This window comes from Salvia miltiorrhiza, chromosome 2 (assembly GCF_028751815.1).
Source record: "Salvia miltiorrhiza cultivar Shanhuang (shh) chromosome 2, IMPLAD_Smil_shh, whole genome shotgun sequence".
NCBI classification, from domain to species: Eukaryota; Viridiplantae; Streptophyta; class Magnoliopsida; order Lamiales; family Lamiaceae; genus Salvia; species Salvia miltiorrhiza.
The window spans coordinates 43,043,830-43,069,043 of record NC_080388.1 but is presented as its reverse complement, the minus strand read 5'-3'; the positions used below and the strand labels follow the sequence as shown (position 1 = coordinate 43,069,043).

The 25,214-nt window shown below is 36.6% G+C and overlaps 1 long non-coding RNA gene across 1 annotated transcript; it reads right to left on the bottom strand.

Annotated features, from left to right (window-relative positions):
* Positions 1-14,594: 14,594 nt before the first annotated feature.
* Positions 14,595-17,653, bottom strand: LOC131013564 (uncharacterized). The gene is made up of 3 exons (XR_009097733.1): positions 17,343-17,653; positions 15,421-15,487; positions 14,595-14,818 (listed from the first exon to the last, which is right to left on the bottom strand). It is a non-coding gene; the product is annotated as an uncharacterized LOC131013564 (long non-coding RNA).
* Between the last annotated feature and the right edge of the window lie 7,561 nt (positions 17,654-25,214).

Here is a 25,214-nt window from a genome sequence, read left to right as displayed (position 1 = left end):
AATTTATAATGACACTTACAAAAATAGTATTATGATCTCTATCTTTTCTACATCAGTCCGACACTAAAAACGTCGCGTTGTGGATGCTCTTAACACCTATTCTTTCTTTAAATATTAGTACTAGTTTTGTCATGATTTTGTATTTGTTTTTAATTAAATTGAGACCGTTCTAATTGTAATTTTTAAAAATAATATTTGACGTGGATGATGTTATGCTCTCTCTATTAAATTAGCTTGATATGGAGAATAATTAGATTTTACTAATTATTTTATTCATAAATATATATTGCAATAATATATGTCTCAGGACTCAGTAAAATTACACTGTCTCAAGATCTTCAAGTGTCATTTGTATGTTGAAGTAGTGTCATTCGGAAATGTTCAAGTGTCATTTCCCGATTGAAATAGTGTCATTCTAAAAATCAGTTGCACGGTGCAACCGATTGCACATGAGTATTTGTGATGTTGGAATTGTACGTTTTCAAGGTCGTAGACATTAATCTGGTTCGCGATCTTCATATTTCATGAAATTTTTCAATTGAAAAGTTTGAACATCAAAAATTCTCCCAGAATCTCATTTACTATTTGATTAGATTCTCATATTTTCACTAGGTTTTCATCATTTACTACTTACTAGCACGCTCATTCGTGCGATGCACGGAGAAATCAAATTTAAATGATATTTTAAATGAATAAATATAAATATTATATACGATTAAAATATAAATACACGCAAAATATGATTTAAAAATAAACTATCAATTACTCAATAAAATTTCGAATTTAAAAACATAATTTTCAACTATATATAAAGTGTAATGATAATTATAGTTATTAAATAGTTTTAAATTATTTGATAATGAAAATGAATATACACATTATTATTATTAGGGTTATTAGCCTGTAAATACATGAACTTTTTATATTTTCTAAAATTTAACATGACTTTTATGTTTAGCCCACAAATACACGAACTTAGCATTTTTTCTGATTTTTGACATCGGCATGAAAAAATTCTATTTATTGTTGAGGTGGAGGCCGAAATACATGACGTGGACTACGAAATATGCACTTGAATAGAGTAATTTGATTCATTATTTTGATTAGAGAGTGAATGACATGGTATACCGGCCTTCATGTTAATAGTAAATTAGAATTTTTTCTTGTCAATGTCAAAAATCAGAAATAATGCTAAGTTCGTGTATTTGTGGGCTAAAAATAAAAGTCATGTTAAATTTCAGAAAATATAAAAAGTTCGTGTATTTACAAGCTAATAACCCTTATTATTATTATTATTATTATTATTATTATTATTATTATTATTATTATTATTATTATTATTATTATTATTATTATTATTATTATTATACATAATAATAAATAAGTAAATATTTTCATATATTGACATAAATAACAAAGTTGTAAAATTTTAACAAAGAGAAAGAAAATAAATATTTTAAAATTTTAATAACCTATTCGTTTTAAATTCATTTTTTATGATTTTTATACCCTATTAAAAATCTTGTTATGAACTTAAACTTAAGATGCATATTTAATATTTCTTCATAAATTAAATTTGACGAAATTTAGAAAAGAATTTAAATAATGAGAAAAAATAGTAAAAAAATTTATGGGAGAAGAGAGAGAAAAAATAGAGGGAGAAAACTTCTCTTTTATATATTATATAGATATTTTAATAACTCGCTTAATTTGTTATGATTATTAAATTAGAGGTTTATTAAAAAAAGAAAAAGAAAAAACAACCCTTGAAGGCACAAAGAAGCAGACTAAGGGTAAAATTCTCGAAAAGAGAAGAAAAAACAAAAGAACAAAAAACAACTAAAATCGAAACTCAGGATAATCATCCATTTCATCCGACCAACGCCCATGGACAACATTATTCATTGCAATCATACTGGGCCTATTGGAAAGGTCAATCGCAAACTCCTTCGGCTTGCAACCCATTTCCTCTGCATTCCTAAGGCGATTTTTAATACATCCATCTGGAATTGTGTGTACAGGCGCTCTTCCCTTTCCCGAGCCCTTTGGACGACCACGTCCACGCTTCTGCTCCGAGAGCAGTTGCATCCCCTCATTAACCTGTTCCTCTAACCGAATTATACGATTCTCATTGTCCTTCGGAGTAGGATTGATCTGCTTATCTCCCTCAACCTCCTTAATCGGAGAAATGTCTGCCCCAACAACCGAATTTTTCTCCACCACCGCTCCTCCAATCTCTCCGGGAACTGAGGAAACAGTCCCTTGAATATCATCGTGCATCACCATTCCCATGTTGTTGTCGCTATCCGCAATAATCGTCTCTTCCTCCTCAGAGCTATATTCACTAAGAGTCTTGTCATAAACTGAATTCTGTACCGGCTTCGTGGCAACCTCCAATAAATCCGGTCCTGTCGCCACATCCTTCCCATGCAACAAAACCGATTCATCCATAGCAAGTACATCGAATCTATTTCTCTTAGTTGTAGAATTCCCCCTCGAAGCCGGAGAACCTACAACCGAATCTTTCTCTGCCGATTCCGTCGGAGCAACCTGCTGCTGCTTCGTCAAAGGGGCAGCCTGCTGCTGCCCAAACTCTGGTTGCGCCGGCTTCCAAGCTAGTTGTTGTTGGACATTTCTGTTTGTAGCCTGTGCATTCGAGTTAATCGCCGCCTGCCAATGCGGCCCATTGTGAACTTGCGTAATCTTAGCCTTGTCAATCACAGTGTCATTCTGCTCTCTCATCCCCCCAAACTTCGACTTGCGGCACCTATCGGGGGAGTGTCCCGTAATCTTGCAATGACCACAATAAAGAGGGAGATTTTCGAAAACAAACTCAATATGAAAAGAAAAATCCTCCATATCAATAAGAAGAGTATTAGGAAGAGGTTGAGACATATCTATTTCAACGAGAATACGGGCGAATTGTCCAAAAGAGTATTAGGAAGAGGCTTAATTTGTTATGATTAAAATTCACTCCAACAACAATATTTAAATTGTTGGAAAGGTTTTAATAAATTTATTATGACTACTACTTTAATTATTTTTGTTTTTTTAGGGGAAACTTGGTAGGGAAAAAAGAGCTTATATTACGATAAATCAAGATGAACAATGTCGAGAAGTCAGGTAGGGAAACCTGATTTCCAAACCATTATATCAAAATAAGATAAAGCAAAACGAGAAAGCTCATGCGCTACTCTATTAACATTACGCCTCACGTGAAAGAATTTCAGAACCACATGCTTTCGAGCGTGTTGAACTACTGCTTTAAATTTTGATGATTCAAAATTTGTTCATACAAATCACAAGCTTTATTTAGTGATATTTTCTCTCTCTCTCTCTATATATATATATATAATATGATCACATTACATAACTTTTTTGATGAAATATGTAATAATACATTTTTATCTAAAATTATCACATATTTTAGTAAATATAAAGAGAATATTCAGTAAATGTAAATAAAATTACTAAATTATTGATATTGATAAATTTTATGATTGTATACATGGACATATATAACATACGGAGCATTTGTTTATTCTTTCTTTCTTAGTCAACATATTTATGACTCAATTTCATAGTGTTACAGTTGACTAAGAACATGAGACTTCAAAATATGAGTCTGTTGAATTGAATGAATTTTTATAGGGGATTGTGAGATAACAATGGTTGTGCATCTTTCGATCTTTGAGAATGTATTGCTTAAATCATTTGAAGATGTAATAAGAGACATCGTTTCCAGTACTTACACATCCTACTTCAATAACATTTACGATAATTCTTATTTCAAATGACGAGCAATACTTGTCAACCTAAAATTTTCTATGCTCGTATATTATTTATAAATAATTAAATTTTTAATGTAAAATTTATTATATTCAATAATTTTTAAAAAGATATTATCTCTCGTGCGTGTCGCAAGACTAGTACATTTAAAAAGTTAAATAGTTCAGTTTGACTAAATTAGAAAAGTATAGATGTGTATAAAATGAAGAAAGGAATTCAACAAAACTTTATTAAATGACGATTTTATATAAAAAAGAAAAGAAAAAACCTAAAAAAACCCTTGAAAGCACAGAAGGAGCAGACTAAGGGCCGAGCCTCATTAAAACCTTTTCACGGAAAACCCAGTGGGAAAAACCGTGAAAAGGAAAAAGAGTACTCGTCTAAACACAAAACGAAAGTAGGGAAGAGCGGAAGGGAAAGTTTCCGGAACTCCGGCCTAACCATCGTCCCCAAACTATCCCGGCTCTCACTCCACGAAAAGAAACAAAACGGCCGGTTAGACGCCGTCGCCGTAAGAAAAAACAAACCCAAGCAAAGAAAAACGAGAGCAAAACAACCGGGAATAAGCCATCTCCGTAAGCACTCCACAACCTCCATCCCCAAAACCCACGCACTACCATAACGACGTTGCCGGTGATGCCCCAAAAAACCAGAAATTCTCCAAAGTGACGAACAACCTGTGACCATTGAAGATCCAAATCCAGGGAGAAACCCGCACGCCAAGTGCTCGAAGAAGTTCCCGAGCCAACTGCAGCCTGAACGCCATCATGACGACGAAAGCACATTGAGCAAACCATCTCGCAGTAGCCAAGAACAAACGAGAAGAAGGAGATACAACTCCGAGATTCAGAATATCAACGACAAAAGCTACTGAATCCCCTAAAGAAAACGTCCCCGATAAACCGAGACAAAAACCAACGGAGTCCGACCAGTAGCGTCCCCGAGCCGAGCGCACCCAAACCCGGAAGGACTCTACCGACACTCCATCCCTCACCAAACCAGTGCAACACAAGCTCAACTTCATCCACCGCCTCAAAACCCACGCCTCCATCAGCGCAAGAACCAACTGAGCATCAAGAGCACCCATCTTAATCCAAACGCCTTCCAAGTGTTCGAAGAAAAACCCAAACCAAGATCTCCCCATACACACGCCAACAAAACCAAGAAAAAGCGGAACCAAACAAACACCCATCAGCCCCAACTACCGTTTCTGCCGCAGATGGCTATGCGAAGCCATGTCAAGGCGAACCGCAACCCTAATCTCCTCAATCTCGTGTGGCCACCACCCTTCTGAGCGTTGGTGGTTAGCCATAATATCAGCCGCCTTGTTTCCTTCTCTAAAGATGTGAGAAACCTGCAGCGAGAAAGCATCTAACATCTTTAAAATCCTATTCCACGCCGCCTTAAAACGCCAAGGCACATTCAAAGAACGAGAATTGAGAATGGATATCATGTAGGTGGAATCGGCTTCAATCCAAAGCTTGTGCCAACCACGATTGTGAGCAATTTGAATCGCCGAGATAACAGCCAGGAGTTCCGCTTCAAAGGCAAAACCCGAGCCACCTTTGAAGTGAAAATAACCACGCACCACATTCCAGTTATCTCTAAACACCCCACCTGCCGCAATAGTGCCCAGAGCTCCCGTCGCCGAGCCATCAGTATTCACTTTGATCCACGGCGCCACCGGTGGCCACCAATGCACCTCCACAAACTCCAAAGGAGGAGCACTCCTGGTAGTAACACCCACTGCCCGGAGAATTAGATAATCCGACCAAGAATTCCACATATAGCCTAATTTAGCAAAGTTATCATCAATCTCTTTGAAAGCAACTTTCACAGTGTGGATGACACGACTTGCTTCGAACTTTTGATTATCAAAGATACAATTGTTTCTCTGCATCCAGATGGCCCAGATGACCGTGATGATACCCGCTTTCCAGAAATTACCGGTGAGGGGACTAAGTTTATACTGCCAAGCTGCCACCAAAAAACTATGAATATCATTCTCTTGCAACCCTTGCGTGAAATTAAACCACCCAAGAAACGTAACCCAAATATTCTTCACACGCTCACAATTCCAGAAAAGGTGATCCTGAGACTCACTTCCTTTTAAGCAAAGCAAACAGACGTTAGGCGTGATCATACCGTAACGGATAAGGCGATCATAAGTCGGCATTCTATTATGAAGAAGACGCCAACAGATCAAAGAACGTCGAATCAGAATAAAAGATTCCCAAAGCCAAGAACCCCAAGACACTTTCGGAAAATGATGACAATGCTTGTTGAAGGCCAGCGCAGTAGTGACATTCCCGTGCAACGAGGGTTTCCAGAAACGCACATCTCCCTCAGTACCAAGAGGGGTGAGTAAAATATCACACACTATCTCAGGAAAAGCATTAACAAAGGCTTGCGTGAAATGCCAGACCCCATCGTAGAAATAATCAGCCACCGATTGAGTAAGAAACGGAAGCATGAAATGCGGAATAGCGCATTTATTCATAAGATTATACCCAAGCCAGTCGTCATACCAGAACGAAGTAGAAGCGCCGTCACCAATATACGAGTACGAATTCTCCACCAAACCATCAATTTCCTCACGTAAGCTCATCCAGATAGTAGAAGCAGTCACCAGAGATTTACTACGCCCAAATCGATCGAGATATCTATCTCTAATCAAATCATATCCGAACTCACGCCCACCAACCACCTTCCACGCCATTTTCATGAGATAGCTCTTATTCATGAGCTCGAACGACCTTACCCCGAGACCGCCCTCCTCCTTAATCGAGCAGACCCTCTTCCAACTCACAGAACAAGACGGCGTCTGCTTGATGTTGCCAGTCCAAAGGAAATTACGACAGCACGCATCGAGCTCCTTAATAAGAGCAGTCGGCCATCTATAAACCATCATGGAGTGCGTCAGAGAGCTTTGGATAACCGACCTGATCAGGCAAATCCTCCCAGCCATCGACAACTGTAAACCCTTACATCTCGCGAACTTGTTGATCACACGATCATGAATCGGTCGAAGATAGGAGGCACGCACACGGCCCTTAAAGATAGGAACCCCAAGGTAAGTAATCGGAAAGTTGCCCTGAGAAAATCTCAAAATGCTCCGTATAGCCCTGCAGGTCTGAGAAGGAACTTTGCTAGTAAAAAAAATTTGCGACTTATCCGGGCTCACAATTTGATCAGAAATTTGACCATAATACTCCATAATTTTCTGAATGGTATGAGCGTTCGTGACCGTGGCATGACAGAAAACCAGAATATCATCCGCATATAAAAGATGAGTGGGAAAATTAATTCCCTGTCTCATTTGCATCGGGGTAAGGGTGCCTGCGCTAACACAATTATCAAAGAGCCTACCAAGAACATCCTCGGTGATTCCAAAAAGAATCGGAGAAAGAGGATCGCCCTGACGAACACCCCTTGAGCACGTAAAATAACCTTTAAGCTGACCATTGTACAAAATAGAAATCCTAGCTGAATGAAGCAGAATCTCAATCCAACTAATGAACTTTGAATCATAGCCAGCAACACGAAGAACGTTAAGCAGGAAATCCCAGCTAAGAGTATCAAAAGCTTTTTTGATGTCAATCTTGCAAGCCATGTTTTGACCACGGCTCGTACGATGCATACAGTTCACGCCTTCCGACCCAATCAGAATACAATCGTGAATGGAGCGGCCGCTAATGAAACCAAACTGATGACGGGAAACATAAACAGCAGCAACCTGGCTCAGTCTAGACGCCAACACCTTAGTAATAATCTTGTAAAGAAAGTTGGACAAAACAATTGGTCTCAGATCCGAGACCGAATTGACGACATCTTTCTTAGGTATCAACACCAAGGTATTAGAATTGCAGCCTTGAGGAAGATAAGAATTCCAGAAAAAGGCTTGAACAACACACCAAATATCCACTTTAATAATCGACCAACAATGCTGAAAGAACTTACCCGAGAAACCATCAGGCCCAGGCGAGCTGTTCGGCTCCATCTGAAAAACCGCAGCAGAAATTTCCTCTTCATCCGGCAAACGAATGAGCAAATTATTATAACGATCTTCTACCATCTCCTCAATAACCGCCTCAACCGCCGTAATATCAGTATTAGTATGACTGCTAGTCGAAAACAAAGAAGAGAAGAAATCCACGATATGATCCCCAATAACCTTCTGATCGTAATTCATATCTCCATTGATCTCCATGTGAGAAACGATGTGAGGTTTACGACGAAACCTAAGCATCGCATGAAAGAACTTCGTGTTCCTGTCTCCATCTTGAAGCCAAGACACCCGGCTTTTTTGCTGTAAAAGCGAGCTCTGCCTAGAAAGCACAACGTTGATCTTAGCTTGGGCGTCCACTTCTTTATCAAAGAGATCCTCCGTGTAACCATCCCTGGCAATCTGATCTTGAATCTCCAAAAGCTCTTGTTGAGTATTCATGATACAAGAATCAACATTACCAAAAACATTCCGATTCCACGCGCGAAGAACCTGCCGAAGACGCTTTAATTTATGCATAACTTTAAAAATCGGACAGCCAATCTCGGTTTCCATCTGCCAGGACCCTTCCACCGTATGGAGAAAATTCGGATGTAAGGTCCACATGTTAAGGAACTTAAAGAAACGATGGCGAGGAGAAGCATCCACCATGCAATGAAGAACAAGCGGAGAATGATCCGAGGTAATACGTGGAAGAGCTTGAACAAAAACCGAACTCCAGAGATTCGCAAAAGAGTCAGCATAAATCGCTCTATCCAGACGAGACTCCACATGGGTAGGCATAAATCTACGACCTGACCACGTGTAATGCAGACCAACCGTAGGTGCTTCAATGAAACCGGTGGCTTCAATGAAATCACAGAACTCCGCACAAGCAGTAGAGTTAGGCATACAGTCACTACTTCTTTCATGGGCGCCTTTCACCGCATTAAAATCGCCAATAAAGACAACATTACCATCAATATGATCCAGAAGATCCAACCACAAACGCCGTCTGCCAGCATACGTGTTAACGCCATGTACCACCGCGATTTTAAAGGAATTCAACAAAACTAGTACAAATAACAAATTGTTTGTATTATTCAATTTGATTCGATAAACATTATCTTGAACTTTAATTATCAAACTAGATTTGTAAGTATATAAGTGAACTATATAATACTTCCACCTTTAATAAATGATTGTAAGAAGTGTATAAAATGAAGAAAGGAACTCACCAAGCTAATTTGTTATGCAGTTTTTAAATAATTTGCTAGATGAGTGTTTTGGTAAATATTGAATGCAAATATGACCCAAAATACAAGAGTATATCCGTATATATATCAAAATGGGAACACCATTATTTACTATAAACAGATCAAAATGATAAAAAAAAGACTATACTTTTATATATAGGGAGAAGATCAAATGAGAATGGACAAATGAGAACAAATCTGTAAAGATTTTCAAATTCTATGACTGATATTCATTTAGAGGGTGCAATTTTTTATCTGGGTTCAAATTCTAGAAGGGGCAAAATTTTTATCAATTAATTAAATTTTGTTATGCAGTCATTATAAATAACTTATGCAACATTATATACTGACTTAGACATCATTCTTATTTTTACGAAATATATATAGCATTCTTAGTATAGCCTATTCCTATATATATATATATATATATATATATATATATATATATATATATAGACGGACGCACGTGCCTCCACAATGTTTTAATTTTATTATATATATATATATATATATATATATATATATATTTTATTAAAAGATATAAGAAATAAGTAAATTTTTTAACTTTCAATCTCTAATAGACTTGGATTATTAGGTAGTAACTTTTTAACGTATTTAATATTTAAGGTGCATTTGCTTTGAGGTATAAAAAAGAGATAAACTCCATTTACTATCTAATTATACCTCATTTGTTTTGACGTAATAAAAAATCTGTGTAGATAGTATAAATTTTTGGACAACATATTTTTCCTTGGAAAATGGATAATTTTATACCTAAGAGAACCTTATAATTAGGAGTGAGTGGATAAATATATTATCATCCAAACCAAATAAAATAGGGTTAATTGCATGAAAATACACGAACTTTAGTCGCAATTTCATTTTGCACATGACTTTTGAAACTTACATTTTTAATCATGAACTTTGCATTTGTTCCAAATTTTCCTTAAACTTGAGCTCCGGCAGCCGGAAAGATGACGTGTCTTCAAACATGCCATGCGTATGTGACACGTCATTAATTCAAACGACGTGGCACAAAACGACATCGTTTTAATACCGCATTCTGGAATAGGCAACGGCTCTTCTCCGACAGTGTAGGCTTTCCCCTTCTCCTCCTTAATCTGGAATTCGCCGTCGCCGTTGTAGAACCGGTGAGTGGATTCCGCTCCACTATTTCTTCAATTCGTGTTTCTCTCCCTCTTTGAAATCCCTCTGTTTCTTTCTCACTTCTAAAATTTCTCCTCAAATTTTAGGAAGCTAAACCCCTAGCTCCATTTCGGCGTATTTCCTCTCTTTCTAGATGCAAAGCCGAAGCCGCTGTCTATCTTTCCCTTTTTCAAAAGTTGCAGTTCCGGCGTCGACGAGGCCGCCGTTTGAGGTTTGAGAAGAGAAAAACTTCCGGCTGTTTAAATGGCGTCGTTTTACAAAACGACGTCGTTTCCATGTCTGCAAACTTCCGGCTGTTTAAATGGCACACGCCCGGCTGCCACATAGGCGCCACATCAGCACTCCGGTGACTGGAGCTCAATTTTAAGGAAAATTTGGAACAAATGTAAAGTTCATGATTTAAAATGTAAGTTTCAAAAGTCATGTGCAAAATGAAATTGCGACTAAAGTTCGTGTATTTTCATGCAATTAACCCAATAAAATATAAAAACTATGATTCACACTTTAAATGATTGTATAAATTTATATCTCATGCTATTATCCATCTATCTAGAGGAGGAATAAAAAGTAATCACATTCTTAGAGTTATTTTGTGCCCCCATGATAAAAAAAATTCTGGATCCGTCCCTGTATATATACTCCCTCCGTCCACAATATTATTTCCATTTTGCGAACGACACGGGTTTTAAGAAAGTGATGGATAATAGTTGATAATAATGATTTTATTATGAGTGGAGTTTTGGTCTCACTATTGTCGTGAGTAGAGGTGATGAACGGGTTGGGTACAGGATAACCGTACCCAAAATTCGGGTACCCGTACCCAAAATTTAGCATTTATGTTACCCGTACCCAAACCCAAACGGTATTCGGTTACCGGTTAAATGAGACGGTTAAACGAGTAACCGAAATACCATTAAAAAAAATTAGCTATGTTAAATTGTAGCTATTTGGTAGAACTTATTTAATCAATCCACTTTTCACGATTCCTCGTGTGATGATGCGATGAACAAGTTAATGATTTCATTGGGTTGAGTTAATATTTTAATAGAGTTTAATAGTTTATCATTGATCATTCTATTATACTTTGACAATTCATAAGTTTATTTAATTATTAATTTTTAAATTGATACATTTCATTTCACGTAAAGTTATAGTTATATTATAAATATCAAATTACATATATTTATATTAATAAAATTATATTTTATAATTTTAAAATTAATTAAATCGGTTAAACGAGTATACCCAATCGATTATCGGGTATACCCGATAACCAAAAAATCTCAATACTCATACCCATAACCGTACCATTTAGCCAAATATCGGGTATCGGTTACCCGATAACCGGCGGATTTCGGTTCGATTCGGATATAACCAATACCCAATATCCAAATAAGCAGCCCAGGTTGTGAGTGGAAATTTGTGGACCCTACTACTACTATAAATGGAAGTGGAAACGATATCGTGGACAGATCAAAATGACAAAAATGAAAACGATATCGTGGACGGATGAAGTCTATAATAGAGAGAGGTTCAAATAAGAACTATTAAATAAAATAAGCACGGATAATCATTCAACTCTTCAATCATCAAGATTTATAAGAGCATCCTGATAGCCTACTTGATGGGGGGGACCACATTGAGTAAGGAGGCCGCATTGGAGTTACATAATAGCCTACATGATTTTTTTTAATTTTAATTTTTTTCATTTTTCATTTAAGTTTAATTGCATAAATTTAAATCACACAATTTACTTCAAATTTAAATTGCATTAATTTTGAAATCCTAAAAATTACATAAAACTTAATAAAATAAAAATAAATCCTAAAAATAACTATTTCTAGTCTAGAGGTCCGAAACGTGCCCAAACATGCTCCATCAAATCACCTTAAACAGCCTCGACGATGCACAAGAACAGCTCATTCTGTATTTGAAAACGACGTCGAAAAAATGTAGGCACGTACGTCGGATTGTTGTTGAAGTAGTCTTGCATAAGACGTAGATGGGCATCCTCATGATCACGATGGACGTAAGACCGGGGCCCTTTAACACGTCCCGGCTCCAACGCTGGTTGGGAGTAGATTTGAGCAAGCAATTATTTCTGCAACTCGATCTCGTCTATGATCGCTTGAGCTACACCGTCGGATGAATCAGATTCCGCCATTTTTTGAAGAAAAAAAATAAGGAAATATTGGAAGAGAAAATTGGGGAAGTTGAAGGAGTAGAATTGGTGTATGAATGAAAGTGGGAGTAGGGATATATATAGATAGTAAAAAAAAACATTAAAGTTGGGCGGCTAAAATAGCCGTTAGAAACAAAGAAAAAAAATGGAAATTGGCTAAATAGCTGTTGCAAAAAAAGGCAATTTTCATTTTTTTTTTAAATTGGCGCGTGTAAAACACGCGCCCGAATTTGGAGAGATCGTGAGGCGCCCGTTCTATCGCGGGGCTCTCGAGTGATGGAGGGCTGCATCGCCCTATACGATGGTGAGCGGCGCCTACTCGAGTAAGCCGCATCGTGTAAAACGATGCGGATGCTCTAATAGATGCATCATCTTGATGGATGAATGCAGCACATGAGTTTGAATCTCGAAGAGAGTGAAAATTTTATCTTTTTTAAAGTATAATAAATTTAACAATAAATACATTAATTTTTATAATAAATATATTAATTATAATGATTCTCACGTCAAAAACTATAATTTCACTAAAACTAGTATATCCCATTCGTGCAATGCACGACAGACATCGAAATTAAATGATAAATTTAAATAATAAATAAAATAATATAAAAAATACAAAATATGTTTTAAAATAAAATATAATAATTCACATCAATTACTCAATAAAATTCTGAATTTAAAAATATAAATTTTCAATTTATACAAAGTGTAATGATATTATAGTTATTAAATAAATTTAAAAATGATTCGATAATGAAAATTTGCATTATGCATATTATTATATAGTATTATTAATCATAATAAATATTTTTTGCATATAAACATAAATAAAAAGTTGTAAATTTTTAATGAGGAGATAGAAAATAAAATATTTTAAAATTTTCATAACTTGTTCATTTTAAATTCATTTTTGATAATTTTTATACTATATTAAATTTAAGATACATATTGATTTTTTTTCATGAATCAAATTTGATGATGTTTAGAAAAATAATTAAATTATAAAAAAAATTTAAAAAAAATAGTAAAAATTTTGGTGGAAGAAGAGAGAGAAAAAGAGAAGGAAAACATGGAGGGAAAAAACTCCTCTTTTATATATTACTAGAACGATCTCCCGTGCGATGCACGGCGAGTATCAAAATTAGACAACATCAATTACTCAATAAAATTATGGATTTGAAAACGTAAATTTTCAACGTATAAAGTGTAATGACAATTATAGTTATTAAATAATTAATAATTATTTGATAATAAAAATTAGCATTATACTTTATTATAATTATAAAGTATGATGCATCATAATAAATAAATAATTCACAAATATAAAAAAATATTTGAAATTATATTTTTTTAATATATATACTAATTTCATCTACAAAGTTATATTAACATTAATACAAAAGAATTATTTTTAAAAAAGAGTTATAAAATGAACCAAAATATATTCCTTCACCTCTATTACATTTAAACTATTATAATTTAAAAAATATATGTAAACACAAACACATGATATTTACTTATTTTTATCTAAAAATACAAAAAAGAAAAAAAAGAAAAATAATTAAATTAATATAATAGAAAAAAGTAAGCATGTCATTAAAGAGAAAATTAACACTCATTAGAGAGGAAAGAACAAAATACTATATTTTAAAACTTTAAATAATCATAACTTATTCATTCTAAATTAATTTTTTATCAAAAGAGGAAAGATAAAAGATTTTTTGTAGTAAAGAGGGAGAGAGAAAAAAATATATATATTATTAAAATGCGATTTTATTAGAAAAAGAAAAGAAAAACCTAAAAAAGAACCCTTGAAAGCACAGGAAAAGCAGACTAAGGGCCGAGCCTCATTAAAACCTTTTCACGGAAAACCCAGTGGGAAAAACCGTGAAAAGGAAAAAGAGCACTCGTCTAAAAACAAAAAAGGAGAAGGGGAAGAGCGGAAGGGAAAGTTTCCGGAACTCCGGCCTAACCATCGTCCCCAAACTATCCCGGCTCTCACCCAACAAAAACAAGCTACACGGCCGGTTAGACGCCGTCGCCGTATGTCACAGCCCGCCCTAACTATGGATAGTTAGGCCGAGTGATCCACGACTAGGGATGGGGTTAAAGAAGAAGGGGAAGAAAAGGGGCGTCATTTATAGCCGTAAAACTTACTCATCTTAATAAAACTCGTCATTTTTATTCATTAATACTCAATTGAAAACAGTCTATGAAAGACAGCATAAAACTTAATTAATATCATTAATCAAGTTATACATCGTATGAAACCATTCTCTTAAGACTCAAAGTATGACATAACATACTATAACATCATCAACATCTTGCAGCGGAAAGTAGCTAGACATATGTATGAAGACATATTCTAGACAGGTTAACTATTTATTAACAACCCTGGAGACTCCGCTCATTGCAGCACCATCATCACATCAGCTCAACCTGCACATTTAGAAAACATATGCAGGGCTGAGTACAAAAGCACTCAGTGGGCACGTATGCCTAGGTATAAAAATACATGCTTCAAAACTGTAAATTGTCATGCCATCATAATCAGTACAGCAAGGGAGTTTTTCGCTAAAAATGCCCAAGCTTACTAAGTTCATTTGTGATTCTTAAAGTTCGTCTGATCAGACTAAGTTCTTTTGTAATCTATCATATCTGAAACTGTGTGCCGGAGAGGTGGCCACCTCTCACGGTCACTTGACCGGCCAACCCGCTAGATGACTCACGGTCACTGGTGTACACTAGCCCTGGCAGGATAGCTATCAACTGCTCAGGACCCGAATTCGATTGCATCATTGGCAAAGCCAAAGCAGATAGATATCATACTAAAATTGAAACATTTTATGGCAAGACAATAGTTGAAATAACTTTAACTCAAAGATTTTGTCATGAAATAACTTGCTTGAACGTAACATTTAAACTCATTTGATATATATGAAACTGAAATTAACAGTTAGATCATCTCATGCATTCATTCGTATAAGAGGCCTACGACACGCAGGGGATCTCTATATACGTATAGTAAAAGTAATGCCCACCTCGTTGTGTCTCTGTATCAATGAGTAACGTCACTCTCTCCCTCAAGTCGTTACTTCCCAAAAGGACCTTCATCGTTATGAAGAATTGGTGAGAAGTTATAAAAGAAACCTCGATTAATAATCTAATTTCTTTTATGAAACATTAGTATCTCTAATGTTCATCTCTCTTGATTGTTAATCAATATAACAATTATTATCTCTCGTCATTACTCATTAATTATAACATCCTTATGTTATAATTAGCAGCGCTTCAATTAAAAGAAATATTTAACACATCGAAAAGTCCACTTTCTTAGCAGATCTATTCGCTCTCATCTCGTCTAATTAACCAATTAGAAAGTTAAACTTTCCATTAGGCATGTATTTGAGTCACGGGTCAACAAGAATCGACTATGCTCAAATTCTAATTTCACTAAAAATTTCGACATGACCTATTCATATATAATGTCAGCCACGAGATTTCAACGCGTGAATCTCACTACGTGAACTCGTCTCTCGACTCAAAACTTAACATCTTGACATCTTTTCAACGCAAACCAAACAATTCAAAATCATCAAAACTCTTTATCAGTAAACTATCATTTATACTCGACACCAATTGTTCGAGTGTCAGATACCAATATTTATGTGAGTTAATCATAACTCTCACAACTCACACCATTTAGTCATATCGTATCATCCATCAAAACAAATATAATCAAGTTATTTTCTAGAAAGTTTTGCTGTTTTTGTGTCATCTTTAAAAATTCATAACAACCAACTCAATCATCATAAACTCTCATACCAATTGATCTCAAAAACTCCATGAAGTGTAGTTCACTCTAAAAATGGTAGTTAACCAAAAAGGTTAAAGGTTTTTTGGAGATATTGCTCTTTTAGTGCAGGCTGTCAAAGATTGACAGTTTCTGCCAATTTTGTTTAGGCCATTAGAAACCAAGGCAAACCTTAATAAAATTCCATCAAATTTAATCAGCCAAAACTAAAGGTATCCTTGAAGATTTGGTTAAAATTTCACAAGAGAAAACGTTCATATGATCTGCCAAATAAACAATGAAACTCATACACTTTTACTGTTGGAAAAATATGACAGCAGAACAGGTCATTTTTGAAATAATAAACTGCTCTGTTTCAGAGGTCATAAAAATCGAAATATTATGTTTTTAGAAAAGTATTGAAGTCTAGTTTCGTTTAAAAAAAACGGTGATGCAAAATCCTTCATGGATTAATAGATATAAACGTTTTTGTGAAGTCTACCAACAGTTGACAGATTCTGTCAAGGATTTTTTTAAAATATCTTTAAAATACCAAACATCATCCAAAAGACATGAAATTTTGCAGCGACGAAATACACATATCATAGATAAACATACTAAAATTTCAGAGCCATCAAGCAATGAAAACTCATCGAAACATAAGCTTGAAACTGCTGTAAAATTTTTACAGAATTCCAGTTTTAATTTCGTTCAACAATTATCATCCATAAATTGTAAATCAATTAGCATGCTCATGTGATATCGTAGAACACATATACACAATAATATTCATTATGCAACGTCCCAAACTTCACGAATTTAAATAATCATACTCTAAAAACTTATACAATTTTCGTGCTTGGAAAAATACGAATTTAATATATATCGATTCTAGCATACCCTTAAGCACAAATATCAAGTCAAAACGATCAAACAAAAATCGAAAGACAAGCTAATATGTGAAAAACGGGGCTGCCCTCATGGGTTTCATAGCTACGGTTCGTTCCGTTCTTACTCCCTTCATTAAACATGCTCAACATCTACCCAAGAACAACATACTAAAATTTCACGACGATCCGACGTCGTTTCAAAATAAAGTCGAGAATCGACGTTTTTTGACGTCGACGAAAATCGAAAAGAAAACCATCAAAACGTAGGTAGAGATCTTACCTACTTAGATACGTGATCGAAAAGATGATCGGCGCTCGTCTCGGTGCTCAAATCGGAAGTCAAAAGCTTGAGCTCAAGCTAAAATGAAAATGGCGTGAAGTGTGTGTGTGTTTTAGGTGTTGTGTGTGTGAATGTGTTTGTTGTTGTGTGAGTTGGCTGATATAGCCGTGTAATAAATGTGAGTGGGTGGGTTTGGTTGGTTGGGGGGTGGTTTGGGGTAGGGTAGGTTTAGATATTTAGGATATTAACCCGTTAGTCGTTAAATATCTCGTTTCGTCTCGTTTTAACGACTAACTACCCATACTCTTCGTTACTCGCCCTCTCAACCTCTACTCACTTTCATTACACTCGTAATTCTATATAAATATAGAAAACGCATGCCCGTTCTCGAAATTCTGATAAACGAGCTCGGTTCGTTTATCGAGAAATCCCGATTTACTATTCACTCGTCGTCCAAAAATAAAAACTTTCATTATTGGACTCGTATCGAAAAACTAAGAATATTTCTCGACGACGTGCACGTAAGATTTTGAAAGTCGACAAACAGACGAAATAGCAGTATTTTTACTATTCATCGTCAAAAAGTCAAAAATTTCAAAAACGTCTTAACGGACTCAGATTTCACTTCCGAGTTCACCGTTCTCATTCAAATAATTATCTCGAATTATTCAAATACTCAAACTCAATTACGGATATAAAATCCCACATCATCCAAACATCATCAAAAGAACATCTCAACATCTTAAAAAAAAATAACAAGAAAACTTCATATAACTCCTCATCTCTTTACAAAGTAAATCAAACAAGGGATCTAAACCCTAATTACTCAAACTCAAGAAATTGAACACGTCATCAAAAGCCCGGGTATTACACCGTAAGCCCAAACAAACCCAAACATAAAAAAGAAAACTATACGGCCGGTTATACGCCGTCGCCGTAAGTTCTCCACAACACCCAACTCCAAAAGCCACATAAAAAAGAGAACTACACAGCCGGTTATATGCCGTCGCCGGTAGTACCTCAAGAAACCGAAGCCTTCGACCGCTGAAAAAACCAAAACCAGAAAGGAGCCCGATAAGTCAGATGGATTGATTGTGACCATCCCTAAAATTTATTTTGTTACACATGTACGTATTTAAAGATCCAATTTTTCAATTATTGCATATACAGTGAATATGTAAGAGAAGTATGATTCTAATGGGTACGTAATACAGAGACAAAATAAGATTTTAATGGGTACCCAATACAGATAAACACACTCTTTAATACATCACTTATAAATATTTTTTTATGGAGTATCATTTTATAAAATATTTACAAATATCCTATTAAAATACATGTATATCTGTGTGTCTACAAAACCTAACAATTGGAGGATTAATTTGCAAATAAAGCTGAAATAGAAATTTTATTAAAAAAAAAAAATCAAAGACAAATGAAAACTAGCAAAAGCACCCGCGAGAAACCACGGATAACCAAAAAAGAATCCAAGACTAAGAGAACATTTTAAGAGGGTCGTCCTCGTCTAAAAAATCGTCATCTTCATCGTCCAACATATCTCCCCATTTTTTCTTCTTTCTTGTAGAGGCCACAACCGACATAGCTCAGGCTGCGTCGGTAGAGTTAGAGGAGCGGATCACAAAGTTTTGCAGAATCGCCCTATGTGGATGTAGATTCATTTATGAATCGAACCACATAAATTGCTTTGTGTTCTTCACATTCTTGTTGGTATAATTCAAGTTAAGTGTTGTGCATTGTTCTCATTCATCGTGTTTCCGATATACGATCTTGATTTCTCAACAATTGATGGCGTTTGTGGGTATTGAGCCCACAACAAAGATTGCAGCGGTAGAGTCGTGACGAAGAAGATCAATTAGAGATATCGATTGGAGAACTTCGATCGGAGAAATTGATTGTGGCGGCAGAAGTTCTGATTAGAAGGGAAAAAAATTGCTACGGTCAATAGTGAGATTCGCGGCGAAGGCGGAATAAATTGTGGTCGGTGGCTATAATTAGAGTTTGACTTGCGCCAAAGAGGCGTGTTTGAGCTTGGGAAGGCGTAATTGAGCCTAAAAAGGCGTGATTGAGCCTGTGAAGGCATAAGCAGGCATGTACTTGTGTAAGTAGGCCTAGCAAGGCGTAGATGGGAAACTATCCAACTACTTATGCCTTCCCTAAAATTAATAAATTATTATTGAGTATTAGCGGCAGCCATAGAAAGGAAACAAGCTTGAAATCACAAAAAGAAGGGAGAAGGATTGATACATGATTAGAACTAATGAAGTCGATGGGAAGGAGTTTGGTCGATATTCTCGCTGGAAAATAATAAAGAAAAAAGGCCAGATGGTCAGAGGGAAGTGTAGGAGATGGAAAGTGAAAGTTTTGTTGCTTTTGCAACCCAGATATGTTGGGTAGAATGATCAAACAATTTACTCAACAATCTATGAAAAGCAAAAATGCAGCGGAAATGTAAAATACGCACAATGGATTGTTTTATATTGCAATGTTAATTAATTGCAGTTGTATGTTCACTATAAAAATTCACTTTACAATGAAGATACATGAACCATTCAATATAATCTCTCTTGCTCCCCAAGTTTAGGGATTGGTTAAGCATATTAACCAACATCCCCTATTCTCAAGGAAAACCAAATCTTCTCTTATTCTCTTCTCTCTTTGCATCCGATCTTCTCTTCTCTTCCAAGACTTGATTTGATACTTCACTCCTTGACTTAGTCCACAATTGTTGATATGTCCTTGATCAATTTTCGGCACTTCCAATTTGGTTAATTGGATCGTTTGACAACATTTTAATTAGAATATATATGACCGAAAATATAGTATTATATTAATTCTCTTATTTGATAATTAGTGAAGAAGATAAAACCAAAAAATGTATTAATTCATAAAATGAATTAATTAAATTATTAGAGTTAAAATAACTCTAACAGAAAGCTTGAAAAAATCGCAAGAATCTAGAAAATGGGAAATAATAAAAAGTAGCAAATGGATGAAAAAGAAAGTATTAATATGAGAGAGAAAAATGCATATTGGGTTTGGCGCTGGGAGATGGAACCTTGCGAATGAAGGGTTGAATCATCGTGAGATTTGTGCCAAAAGATATACAATTGAAAATAAATCTATAGTTGAAGAGTTGTCCTTGAACCATGAAAAAATGGATGATTTGAATTAAAGTTGCTAACTAGTGTTACTAAGAGGATGCCGATGGAGTACTGTAGTTCGAAATGATTGCCAAAGGTTGTGTACCTGTTGTGACCTAAAAAAATCACCTATAACGAAAAGCAATAAGAACACAGAGATTTACGTGGTTCGATCGTAAGATCTACATCCACGGAGCTTTTGGGGTGTTTTCACTATGTTTTGTAGAGAGATTACATTGTACAGAGAGAGATCGTTTGGGACCGATCGGATTTGATCGAGGATGATTGAATAATGAAAATACACGCATTTATTTATAGGCGAAATACTAAGAAACCTACTTAGAAAAGGACTATATCTAGACTTAAAATAACACTATGTTGGGAACCTTGTGGAATATCCTAACCCTTGTTTTGATGATACCAAAATTCATAGGACTTATATGTAATAGACTAGAATCGTTTAGAACTCAAGTGTTAGAGTTCGTTTCTAGTTTAGTTGCGGTGTCGAAGACTGAAGACTGAAGACTGCAGATATCAACTGAAGTATCAGTTGAAGAATCAGTTGAAGACTGATTATTTAATGCGCGCAAAGGACTGATACTAAAGTCAAGTATCAGTTGAACATTCCTCCTAGGACTGATCTTCCAACGTTCAGAGGAAGCCACGTACGCACAAGTACAACCGCATTAAATGCAGAAATCTCAGAATATCTTATCTCCGCAGAGGTCATTCCTATCTGGTGGTTACTTTTCAGAGATGTCACATCTCCTGTCCATCAAAGAGAGCCGTTTCCACACAGACAAGGAACCTCGAAGATTGAAGCCTCAGCCCAAATTCGAATTGCTCTCCAACGAAAGAAATCTTGAGGATGATTTACGCCAACGGATCTATTCAAGAGTTCTCCTACAAATAGCGCTCGAGGATCACTTCAACCTTCACCGATTCAACGACATAAGCTGAAGCTCTGACAAAATTGCTACTCAGCCTAAAGCTTAACCGCCTCAAAGCTTGAATCGAAGAAGAGAATTCCAAAGCCAAAATTAGTCACTGCTGATTACATACATTCTCTTAGACCCTAGGCATATATCTGTTTACCCAGAAGCCAAAGGTCAAACTTGCTTCAAAGAATTTGTTCTTTGTAAGTATAGTTGGCACTCGTTCAAACCTCCTCCCCATAAGAGTGTTTGAGTGGTTCGGAGTTCAGGAAGGTACTCTGAACTCTGAGTGAAAAGTCTGAGCACGAGGTGTGCTTAGCAGGGAAATCCTACGCGAGGTGTGTGGGTGCTGAAGAAGGGTTTTCTTCAGTTTACGGTTGTGTGCACCAGGCAAGCACACGGGTACGGTTTGCAGTGCACCAGTGAAGCACTTGAGGAGTAGATTGTTGGTCTGATCAACCAACCGTGGATGTAGGAAAGGGTTTTTCCGAACCACGTAAAAGTCTCTGCGTTATTTACAGCTTTCAGTTTTACATTCTTACTTGTGCTATTTCAATTGATAAAACTGAACACTGAATAATAGCAAAGAGAAACCTTAATCCAACAACCTGCTCCACAGAGGCTATTACGAAACTTAGTTTAATTTCCGCTGCGTATGATATCAATCTGACTGAACTATCCTCTGATAGTAAGGAAGAGTGATATCATCTCTATCTTTGCAAACACGACTGAAGCCCTTACTTGAATCAGTTAAGTTCCAGTAACTTAACTGATAACTCATTACTGAAGAGCTTTCAGTATCAGTCGTCAACCATGTTGGTCAAAACTGATTTCAGTAAAACAGGAGTCCTTGTTTGCGTGCAAAGTTTCATTTTGAACTCTGACTGAGATCCCTCTTATTGAGGTCAGTAGATTAAGTCAAAAATAGCCTATAGGTGTATTCCCCCCCCATACACCTATTCGAGACCCTCAGGACCTAACACACTATAATTCTTCATATTTATCTCCTTCTTCGTGTCGATCTTTTCTTTATTTGATAGCTTTCGAGATAAGGTCGAATCCTGGGAAATAAGGGCTACATATTTTTGTCCTCGTCAACATGTCCCCCCTAGTCTAGTCAAAACATGGCAATTATGTGTTTTGGCTCGACTTTATATGGTGAGGCAACCCTCTCCCTTACAAGACCTTTTAAGGGAGGAATGAGCCCAATATCCATTTCTAACATGGTATCAGAGCCAACCCAATCCAATGATGGGCCCCCCAATATCGTTGCCAACAGATGGCGTTTGGGATAGTCCACGCTGCGCGTGCGGGGGGTGTATTGAAGTGTCCCACATTGGATTGGAGATAGTGGCATGAGCCACTTTATATGGTGAGACAACTCTCTCCCTTATAAGGCCTTTTAAGGGAGGAATGAGCCCAATATCCATTTCTAACATGGTATCAGAGCCAACCCAATCCAATGATGGGCCCCCCAATATCGTTGTCAACAGATGGCGTTTGGGATAGTCCACGCTGCGCGTGCGGGGGGTGTATTGAAGTGTTCCACATTGGATTGGAGATAGTGGCATGAGCCACTTTATATGGTGAGGCAACCCTCTCCCTTATAAGGCCTTTTAAGGGAGGAATGAGCCCAATATCCATTTCTAATAGTCTAGTCAAAACATGGCAATTATGTGTTTTGGCTCGACTAGAGAGTTAGATGTTGTCTTGTTGTCGTGACCGCGTTCTTGATTTGATTCCTGCAAAAAATAAACTTTTTGACAATGTTGTTTGAATTGAAAAATAGACTTCTTTTGTCTGTTTTTTTGTTGTTTATTATTATGATTTGTTTTAGGCACTTCGAACACACATCGACTATTCCGAGTTCTTTCCTCCTAATACTTTGGATTGCGCCTTCGAATACTTTATGTTGCGCCTTTGAATACTATGGATTTTCCTCGGAATTTATCTTTGCACACTTTGATTTTGCCTATGATTATTAAGATTTTTTCAACACAAGATGATATGAAAATTTAGCCACATAATCAGAAGGAACTTAGCTTTGGGAGGCAGGGGTAACTGCCCTTGTTTCGTTCTGCCGGATTCCTGCGGTAACAGCGGATTTTGCAATGACGTGACACAACAAGATTGGTGGCTGGCAACGGCAAGATGCTTGGCAGAATACGATTGACGATTATCCCGGTTAGGGAGATAATCTTCTTTGATAAACATGGCTGATTCGTTGTGAATTGGAAGCTTTGATTTGGACTTCTTCTCTCAGTGTTGGAGTAGGAGAATGGATGACGCAACTGAAGTTCGTGGTGGTCGAGAGCTTGCGAGGACGAATCTCGGACAAGCAGTAGAGCTTTCAGATGAGGAGCTGAATTTCTGCAATTACAGTGGCAACGAGGATCTATATTTTTTTGTGGAGTGGCACCCTCAGTCGGGCCTGGCCTCACCGAAACTTGGTGGTCGGCGGCGACGGCGAGATATGAGCAAGAACATGGCAGAAATTTGAAAGAGAGGGAAAGAGTTGTGAGTTCAGCCGTGATTTTACAGAGAAGAGAGAGAGCAGAGCAGAGCCGATGGAAATCAGCGGCAGCCGGCGGCGAGTTCGCCAGAGATGGTGGCGACGGTTTCAGACGGAAGAGGGGAATTAGGGCTCGCCCTTGACCTTGAGCGTATGCAGCAGAGAGAGCTCCGGGGTTTAGGCCTAGGAGGGAAAGAGAAGGACAGACAGCGACGGAGGATCGGAGGGGCGTCGGCGGTGGCAAGGCTCACTCAAGATGGGAGAGAACTGTGCGTGAGATTGAGAGAGGAGGGGTTGACCGTGTCTAAAGAGTTGACTGAATTTGCAACTTTTGCTCTTTTTTTTTTCTTTTAGTTGTGTGATGAAAAGGGATTTGGAGGTGCAACAGCACTACAGAAATTTGTTGGATTGGGTAAAATTTGATTTAGCTATGCATGATGGGGAAGAGCAGCAACGCTGCAGAAATTTTGCAGGAATGACACGGTGGAAATTTTGGGAATTTCTGGATTTTTTGAGGGAATTTTTGATTTGGGTTGGAATTTTGGCTGAAAAATATTGGGAATTGGGATAAACTGAAGAAATATTACCGAAAAAATAGATAACATCAACGTCTAGCTCGGATTCTGATTTTTCACAGACGGCATCAGTTGTTGTGTAAAAAAAATCACCTATAATAGAAAGCAATAAGAACACATAGATTTACGTGGTTCGATCGTAAGATCTACGTCCACGGGGCTTTTGGGGTGTTTTCACTATGATTTGGGGAGAGATTACATTGTACAGAGAGAGATTGTTTGGGACCAATCGGGATGATTGAATAATGAAAATACACGCCTTTATTTATAGGCAAAATACTAAGAAACCTACTTAGAAAAGGACTCTATCTAGACTTAGAATAACAATATAATTCTTCATATTTATCTCCTTCTTCGTGTCGATCTTTTTTTTATTTGATAGCTTTCGAAATAAGGCCGAATCCCGAGAAATAAAGGCTGTATATTTTTGTCCTCATCAATACCTATAGGTAAATAGTGTAACAAAATAAAATTTTCTTATTCTACTGGACATCTGTAAACATATGTCCACCAGAATGTGGGAAGTGGTTGATGTGGACATTATGTGCTTCCTATTGGGCTAGACGCAATGGATCGGGATCAAGACCAAAAAGTTCAAAATTCGAATAAAGGGAGAGTTGGCTAATCAATTTATAAATAAGTATATGTTGCAAGGATATTCATTTAAATGTGCAAGGGTGACCTACAAA